This window comes from Tursiops truncatus, chromosome 15 (assembly GCF_011762595.2).
Source record: "Tursiops truncatus isolate mTurTru1 chromosome 15, mTurTru1.mat.Y, whole genome shotgun sequence".
In the NCBI taxonomy this organism is placed as follows: Eukaryota; Metazoa; Chordata; class Mammalia; order Artiodactyla; family Delphinidae; genus Tursiops; species Tursiops truncatus.
In genome coordinates this window covers 6,090,369-6,099,819 of record NC_047048.1, presented here as the reverse complement: position 1 = coordinate 6,099,819, position 9,451 = coordinate 6,090,369, and the positions used below count along the sequence as shown (strand labels likewise).

The 9,451-nt window shown below is 46.6% G+C and overlaps 1 long non-coding RNA gene and 1 other non-coding gene across 2 annotated transcripts; both read right to left on the bottom strand.

Annotated features, from left to right (window-relative positions):
• LOC141276453 (uncharacterized) lies at positions 1-3,505 on the bottom strand. Its single transcript, XR_012325975.1, has 3 exons — positions 2,037-3,505; positions 1,476-1,564; positions 1-1,389 (listed from the first exon to the last, which is right to left on the bottom strand). It is a non-coding gene; the product is annotated as an uncharacterized lncRNA (long non-coding RNA).
• Positions 3,506-8,825: 5,320 nt separating this feature from the next.
• TRNAW-CCA (transfer RNA tryptophan (anticodon CCA)) lies at positions 8,826-8,897 on the bottom strand. Its single transcript has one exon. It is a non-coding gene; the product is annotated as a tRNA-Trp (tRNA).
• Between the last annotated feature and the right edge of the window lie 554 nt (positions 8,898-9,451).

Below are 9,451 nucleotides of genomic sequence, written 5' to 3'. Positions count from 1 at the left end.
GTTTTATTATTACAGATGGTCAATATTTAAGGATTCTCTGGCCGTTTGATCTCTGCTGCAGTCACTCATCTCTGCTCTGGTAGCACAGACACAGCACAGACAACAGGAGAGCAAACGGGTGTGACTGTGACCCAATAGAACTACTCCCGGCTCCAGGTGAGTTTGCCGACCCTGCTCTGTACAACCCTACCTTCCACATCCTGTATTTCTTCTGCCCGGATCTCTCAGGAAAGAGATGGCTCATTCCCATGAGGTCACAGAGGATGGGGCAGCGTGCGGGCCATTCACACAGGGATGGACAGGCTAATGGGACACAGGGACGGACAGACTAATGGGACAGGGACGGACAGACTAATGGGAAACAGGGACGGACAGGCTAATGGGACACAGGGATGGACAGGCTAATGGGACACAGGGATGGACAGGCTAATGGGAACCACCCAGGCGGGCTGGAGCTCGTGGGGCTGGCTGTCGTGGGCACCGCTACCCACTAGGTGTGAAGGGGGAGGACGGGAGGGGACACTGGGATCCAGAAAGCTGCTGGAGAAGCAAGACCGGAGCGGGGGGCAGCCCAGCAGGGAGGGACTGAGGGATAAACCCCCAACAGCGATCCCCTCCAGGCCTCTGGTCCCCACCCCATCCCCCTGCCAGAAGCCAACCCGAAGCAAGAGCAAGGGAGCCCGTGGATGGAGAATATAAAGGCCAGCCTCCCAGGGCGCAGACAAAGTGGGGAACGGTGGAGAGTGTCTCCACGGGCCAAACACAGACCGCTGAGCACCGTGCCCACGGCAGAAGTTTCCATCTGCAACTGTGTATCCAGCTCCCGGGGGCCGAGAGGCCTGGTCTGCCCCCCACACTCGCCGTGGTTCAGGGGGTGTTCATGCGGAAGGGCTTCAGCAATAGGAACACCAGCCCCACCCGAGATGCTTCACGCTGCTCCCCTCTGCAGACAGACCCTGAGTCTCGCAAACGACAGGCCTTTCTTTCCTCCTGCCCACACCTGGCCCAATGCTTCATCTTACTTGACTTAGCAGCAGCATTTAACACAGCTGATTACCCCCTGCTCCTTGAAACTCTTTCTTCAACTGGTTACCAGGATGCCAGACTTTTGGCTTCCCCTTGCCTCACTGGCCACATCATCTCAGTCTCCTTTGCTGGTTCCACTTCCCCTGACCTGGAAGTGTTGGAAGCTATAGGCCTCAGTAATAAGATCTCACCTCTTTTCCATCCATACTTATTCCCTTAGTGATCACAGTTTCATAGTTTAAAATACCATTCACACAGATTACTCCCAAATTTAAAGTTCCAACTGGAGTTCTTCCCAGAGCTTTGAGTTTCCAAGGAAAATTCACTTTCATTCAGTCCTCCAGATGGGATTTCCATGAACCTCTGAAGCAAGATGAAAGAAAGAAATGAGGACACACTATGAACACCAAGCTGAGATTTCACGGGAGGGAGATTAAACTCAAACTTGCCTGGAACTCAACAGGAAGGGGCTCTACGGTAGGCTCCACTTCTTCTGTGCTCTGTTTTTGGGGCAGAGAAGCATCCTCAGTAGTCATAGCTGGAAGGAGTTGCAAAAAAACCATGAAGGAGATAAACTATACCTTCCCACTTCCAAATTCACTAGGACAAAAGCTATCACAAGACAGATGAATTATATACATAAGGCCTACTCCACTTCACTCAAAAAGCTCAGATAAAGACAATAACATGAAAGTGCTTTGACCAAAAAGTTAAACTCATGGACCCATAATATCTCAACCTTTTGGAATAATCTAATGGGGGTGGAAGAGTATGACCTGTTCTTTGTCACAAAAGCAAGCACTGTGGAATATTCTCCCTTCCACGGATTCAGAGGGAAGGGAATGTGGATGAGAACAGAAATGTGGAAAGAGGAAGATGAGACAGGGGGATGCTATACAAGGAGCCTACTTATGGATTTCCAAACATGGTACCTTACTGAGTTTCTCTACTTTGGGGCCTTCTCCTGACATGTGTCTGCTTCCCTTTTCTTTCATGCAGAGGCAACTAACCTTTTCATTCTCATCAAGGGTATTTCCTCCACTTGTCCCCACCTTCAACTCCACGTTTATTTCTGTAATTCTTAACTTTTTCTTCAACTCCAATGGTCAGATAATCCATGATCAACTTCTCTTTGTTGGCCTGTTATTGCTATGACTCCCTCCTTATTCACTGTTTTAGATGAGATAAACATAGACTTTCCAGCAATATATAGTCTGCTTCTTTGTATATCATTCAGCTCTACTCGAAAGCTCTGGAGAGAGATTTTGGGGTAGGCCTTCCCCTCTCTGGAATTGATTCCTACTCCCTGGGGCATCTCCCTCTACCTCTACTCCTAGGAGGCTTATTATTTTGCTTAGAACCCTTATAATTTAGCCTAAATCAACCTTCACAGCTGGAAGACCCTCCTCTGGAGTACTAAGGTCAGTCACTGGATTCCACACGGAAGCAAAATCAGGAGAGCACCGGGGCAGTGAACTGTGAGCTTCAGTCACACACCTGGTTCCAGACGGTGCACAAACTCTCATGAGACCCTCAAGCACAGAAGTGGCCATTAGCTGGCCTGTGAATAATGTAGCAGTAACTGCAAGCAGGGCTCCCACAGTTGCCTTATCTTTTCCTATTCATAAACACCAGGCAATTGATAGATGGGGCCCTTCCTTACGCATTAAGATCCTGAAAATATACAGGCCGGGATTCCCTTCCACGTTGAGTCGAACCCCAAATACAGGCAGGCCCCAAAACTCTGATAGAGCAAAGCACAGAAGGGGAATGAGTAAGACACGGACCCCATTCTTTTCTTTCTGTCCCCAAAGTTCAGAACCTTAAGAATCTAGGTGGAGCGACAAGAGCTAAAGCTAATACCAACGAGAAGCACTCGCGCTCTCCACACCTCGGAAGCCGAGCCCTCGGTCCTCCGCACTCCCCTTCCCAGAATCCCTCGGTGTGCCACGCCCCCTTCAGGCTACCGGACTCCATTTCCCAGAGCGCTTAGCGGCAACCTCGCTTCCGGGACTCCCCTTCGCTCAGAGCAAGGCTCCCGAAGCCGGCTAGCTACCCAGCCGGAAATACTCCAAAGAAGTTCGCGGAGCTCCCGCGGTTGGGACGGGGACGCGGGCAGGGACTAGCCCTGACCCTGCCGAGGCCTGGACCTGAGAGCCCGGCCCGCGCTGTGGTGGGAGGCATTAGAGCCGCGCGCCCAACGGGCGGGTCGCGGAGGTCCGCGCCTCTAACCCGGTCTTCTCTTACCGCCGGACGCGCTGCGGACCCGGCTCCCGCCCCAGGGCTAGACTCCCGGCCGGGCTGCGCTCTGGGAGGGGCGGGAGGGGCGGACACAGTCGCCTTCCGGACCCACGGAGCTGCGGGCAGACAAAAGGCTCGAGCCCGAGGCTCCGTCTGGAGTCGCATCTGCGCACTTGGAGGCCACCGCGCCGGGTCGGGGGTCCCGGCGGAAGGACTCCACTTCCCAGAGGACTCGGGGACACCGGTGCCTGTCCTGAGAGCGCCTGCAGAGCGAGGGGAGGGAACTGCGGGCCTTTCCTGTCGGCCTCGAAATGGAGATCATTCCCCACCTGATAGGTCTCTTTTCTGAATAAACTGAGAAGCTGTTGTTTAAAAGCTCAGAGTGATTTGAGTGTCTGATTATTCGTTGGGAGTGGGCGATGGGGACCTGTGACACATAGTCTTTTTCCTAGTATTTCTCATTCTTTCTTATAATAAAGCCTCAAATCTGGACACCGAGCGCTAGTACTGATTTTGTTGAAAGCATTTTGGCTGATTTAGAAAGCATCGTCACGGGTGAGCAGCCGTTGTCCTAATAGGAGAGATATAAAAGAAGAAGCATGGTTAGGAATGAGTTCACAAGGAAAGTTAGATGTGAGAAAGAAGCAAGTAGGGAGGTTGGCTCTGAAGTGAAGGATTGTGCGGACCTAGGAACGTTAGTACTATACTGGGAGGGCCACTCCCTGGAGCCAAAGATCAACCAAGATAAAAGATACTTCTCCCCACAGTGTCAGAAACAGTCGGGGCTTTAGCTTCTAGTTCTTCACAGAAATCCAGGGAAACCCGTCTCATTTCTTTCTTTTTTTAAAAAAATAAATTTATTTTTATTTTTGGCTGCGTTGGGTCTTTGTTGCTGCGCGCGGGCTAAGCAGCAAGCGGGAGCTACTCCTTGCGGTGCCCGGGCTTCTCGTTGGGTGGCTTCTCTTGTTGCAGAGCACGGGCTCTAGGCGCGGGCTTCAGTAGTTGTGGCGCACGGGCTTAGTTGCTCTGTGGCATGTGGGATCTTACCGGACCAGGGCTGGAACCCGTGTCCCCTGCATTGGCAGGCGGATTCGTAACCACTGCACCACCAGGGGAGCCTAAACCCATTGTATTTCAATTGCCGTTCCAGTCCAAATTACCATAGTCACCTGAACAGTCTCCACATCTAATCTCCCTTTTCTTCAATCTGTGCTATTCAAAGCAGCCTAGATGAAGATTTAAAAATTAAATCTGTTTATGTCACTCTTCCTAGAACGCTTCAGTGGCTCCCTCTGCCCTGGAGTAAGGTGTAAACCCCTTAACACAGTTTACAAAACCCTGCATAATCTGGCTCTGCCAATCCTGAATTATCTGTGGCTACTTTCCTACCTTTCTCTATACTCAGATCACGTGGGCTTTTTAGTATCTCACATCCCAAACTTTTGCTCTCCCTTAGTCTGCACATTCTGTTTAGAACATCTTCCTCTAGTTACGCTTCAGATTTCAGTTCAAGTGTCACTTCTTCAGAGAAGCCTTCCCTTCCCCTTCCTTCCCTTTAATTCAAATTAATTCTCTTGCAGAACTCTGTTCTTTCTCTCCACAGAATTGCCACAATTTATAATCATACATTTTTCTTCTATTATTTAATGTACACAGACACACCAGAATGGGTGTCAACAGCTTGGAAGAAAATCCCAGAGACAATAGTGGAACATACTTAAGAATTGCTTTATTACAATATTCTTGGTGACAAGGAAAGTGATACTGGGTGAAAAAAACATGGGCGCAGACAACACTGAGCGGAAAAATGATTCAGAATAGGATTCAGAGTGTGAAGAGTTTAGCAAGGCCTTAACCATTTTATTTTCCTCTTTATGTGAGTACAAGAGTCATATCATTTTAAATGTTTGATTAAAACTATGTCTAAGTAAGTCTAAAAGGGATCTATTAATAACATGAAATAAAAGGTCAGAGTGATAATAAAATATTATGTCATAATTTAGTTGGCAGTGTTTTTTCTTTATTGGTGGCACAAAAAATAATGGTGCATCTTATAATTCCACGGTGTCTTAGAATCCATGGAATACTCCAGGTTCTTTACTACTGACTTTGTGAACTGTAAAATGAAAAATTCTGAAATAAATCATCTCTAGGACCTCTTCTTGTTCTGTTGTTCGGTGCTTCTCTGTGTTAAGGCCTGGATCTCAATGCTGATGGTGGGCAGACTCAGGGGACTTGGCTCTGCTTGTTAAATGCCATTATTCCTTTTTTTAAAAAAAATTGTGATCTTTTAAAAATTGAAGTATAGTTAATTTACAATGTTGTGTTAGTTTCAGGTGTACAGCAAAGTGATTCAGTTATATATATATATATATTTAACACTTAAGTAAATTTTAATGGCATGGTAAATTGGCAAAGATAATTTTTATACCAGTTGGATGAAATACAGTGTAACCATTAATAATATGCAGTATCCACTCCTAGGTATTTTTCCCAGAGAAATAAAAAATATGCCCACATAACATCTTATAGTATGTGAATGTCCATAGCAGCATTGTTCACAGTAGCCAAAAACTGGAAACAACCCAAATGTCCATCAACTGATGAATATATGTATATAAAATGAGGTCCAAAAAATAAATAAATAATAAAAAAATAAAATGCGGTCCATCCATACAATGGAATATTATTAAGCAATGAGAAGGAATGAAGTAGTGACACAGGGTACAACATGGGTGAACCTTGAAAACATTAAGTGAAAACATCTAAGTAAGAGAAACCAGACCCAGAAGGTCACATATTGTGTAACTTCATTTATAGAAACATCCAGAATAGGCATATCTATGGAGACAGAAAGTAGATACATGAATGATTGCATAGGGCTGGACGGGACAGTGGGTGAGAGGAAATGGGTGGTGACTGCTAAAGGGTAAAGGGTTGCTCTTGGTGGTTATAAAAATGTTCTAAAATCGATTGTGGTGATGATCGTACAAGTCCGTGAATATACCCAAAGCTGTTAATTGTACACTTTAAAAAGGTGAATTATATTGTATGTGAATTAGATCTCAATAGAGATGTTTCAAAAGACACATTAAATTTATAGGTAATATCTGTTAGTGTAGTATCACAGGAGAAATTGTTTTATATGAAGATTTTTACAAGAGAATGATGTGTAAGGACATATAGACAGAAAAATCCCAGTGAAGTTACACATTATGGCAAGAGTCTTGGTTTTCTCTGAGATGTTTGAATTTGGGTCATTTTAAGTTTTCTCATCACCATGTCCTGTATCGACAAATTTTCTATTAAAGAGCATATTTTACTGTTTAAAAGAAAAATATAGTAATTGCCTTCTTTTCAAAATAGGGCAAAATAAAACACTCTTCCTCATAGGTGTGACTCAAGTACATTCTTGTGGGAAGGGCTGGAGGAAGAGGGTCCCCACATCGTCTCTTCAGTCTCTGCTTTGTGTTTTGCTGGTCACGTGTCAGAATCTCTTCAGATAAATTATGAGACTGGGGCCTCCCTGAGAACCTGATCTATTTTATCCTCTGACCCGTCCCCAGCTCCTAGAAGGGTGCTTGGACATCCTAGAACATCATGTGTGTGTTATCCTGTCATGATTATGCAAATGTTTGGGAAATAAATTATTATGACCGCTCTTAGGGTCACTCTACAGAGGAGAAAACCTTCAGAGGAGAAGCATCCCGCACAGACAGCGGATTCCCCAAGCAGCGCCCCTGTTTCTGTTTACAGAAGACCCGCACGGCCATTGCTGCAGGTCAGTAAGTTTCAGACATTTGGACGTACGGAAGGGAGGGAGAGAGGGTCAAGCACGACCGTCGCCAGGCAGGTGACATGGGGAGAGTCGGTCCTGCAGGTCACATCCAGGAATGTGAAGGAGGAGAGAGCACAGGTCTGGTCCCCAGGCCACTTTTGTGTCCTCGCAGTAGGACCAGCTCCAGCTATGGATCCAGGACGTTCCCAAAAGCGCACTCACCCCAAGTGAAGACGATTGACCTCAGCGTTGCCTTCCATGCGCTCCCCTCCCGCTTTCCCTGGGTAGGTAGAACTTCCCCCTGGCACCTACTGATCCTTAGGGAGCTCCTGTGACAAAGGGAACTCTCGCGGTCCCACCTCACGTTCCTCTGGCTTAGTGGCTGCAGGAACCTCGGTCTCGGAGAAGGCGCTGGACCACCAGCGCAGTTTGGAGGATGGCCAGAGCCTTAAAATCGCCAGGGATCGCGAGCTGCTTAAACAGGCGAAGGCAAGTGTTCTCCGAGCCCCTTCCCCTAACCCTGTCTACCTTTACTTTTTCCACCTTTCCACCTTGCTTTCTGCACGCCCATGATGTAAAGACAAGAAGTGCAGAGAGAACCCCAAACCCTCTGGACGCATGGAGAGCAAACATTGAATTCTGCAAGGGAGAAGTGAGGAAGTTAGCATGTGATAAATATCTGAAACAGACCAGCATTTGTGGCTTCGTGGCACAAAGGTAGCGCATGTGTCTCTAGATCAGAAGGTTGAGGGTTCAAATCACTTTGGTATCCAAGTAGATATTACCCCTCAATTCTGAGATTTCACCAATCATCAATCTTTTAAAAAGGAGGCTTTTTTTTTTTTTTTTGTCTCGCTTCTTGTGGGATTTTAGCTCCCCGACCAGGGATTGAACCCAGGCCCTCCACAGTGAGAGCGCGGAGTCCTCACCACTGGACCTCCAGGGAACTCCCTAAAAGAGAATTATTTACCTATCTATTTATTTATTGAACTCAGCAAAGGACAGACTTTTAAATGGAAGGGGGTTGAGGCTGGCTTAATTAATTAAGTGAAAGCTTAATCCTGATAAGTCTGCAATCGTCCCCATTTCTGCCAGCCTGGGTTTTTCCTTTTTGAGGTCGTGACCACTGGTTTGTATGTGGAACTTGATTGTTTCATATCCCTCTAGGAGAGATGCATTTAAATGAATCCTAAGTGACAACGTGGTAAATGCCAGGGTAGCTTTCCACTCCCATAGAATTCAGGAACTCGGTCATCAACATAATAAACTTAGAATCAACTTCTTTAACCACAAAGCTCAGGGGCTTTTAACAGAGGAAGCTCAAATCATGAAGTCTGTTTGGTGGTGGCAGTTGAGGTGGGGAGGGGGACAGGGAAACTGACTTCATCTAGATGACTCAAATATCAACCCAGAGAGACTGTGCCATACCCTTCTGGGGACCCAGTAAAACTACGTCCACATCAGAGTGAATTCGTTAACAAAGTCTCCTCATGACGTTTTAATGTCTTATCTGAAGTCGTCTGATGTCCTACCTGAAGCTTAGTTCTGATAAGGAAAAGGATGGAACGACCTACATTTCGGCTCACCTGGGGTTTTCTTCCCTTTCAGATCATCCTTATCTTTCTGTTAAGTGCCTGTCCATTGCTGAGTTGTTCACAAGAAGTTTCTCTGGACTAAAGAAAAGGAGAAAATCCACGCCTGGGAGCCCGCAGACAGACGCTTGTTTACTTTTGTTCACTACTGAATCTACCCCTTGGGGCAAGAGGAAAAGACACAACCTTGACCCCGACGTGATTTGAACACGCAACCTTCTGATCTGGAGTCAGACGCGCTACCGTTGCGCCACGAGGTCTTGGGAATGGCCCTATTTTTTATGCCTTAGAGGGACAATTTCTGTGGTTGTCAGGTGCAGCGTCCAGTATTTTTTTCTTTTACTGCTCTCACTACGGCTTGGGATTGACTGTGAGTTCTTTGTCCCTTTTATAACGAGGCTATTCAAAGCGAGACGTAAATGTAAATGAAGCAGGTGGGAAGCTGAGGGCTCAGGAGATACTCGCTCTGGTAATTCGGGAACCCCACTTCCCCTACGGAGGTTTAAAGGAACGATGCCGGGGAGGCAGGGTGAGGTGATCAGCTCTCCGGGTTCTCTTGTCCCAGGGCTTCTGCATGTGGAGCGCGGGGAGGATTTGCACGTGGATCACACCTGCGGAGGAACACTATTTCCCTTTACCAAAAGGGCGCTTAGGAGGTTTTTTTTTTTTTTTTTTTTTTTTTTTTAAATAACATATTCAGGGGAGAGGGATAAATTAGGAGTTTGAGATTAACATATCCACACTACTATACATAAAATAAACAAGTACCTACTGTATAGCACAGGAAGCTATACTCAATATCTTGTCATAACCT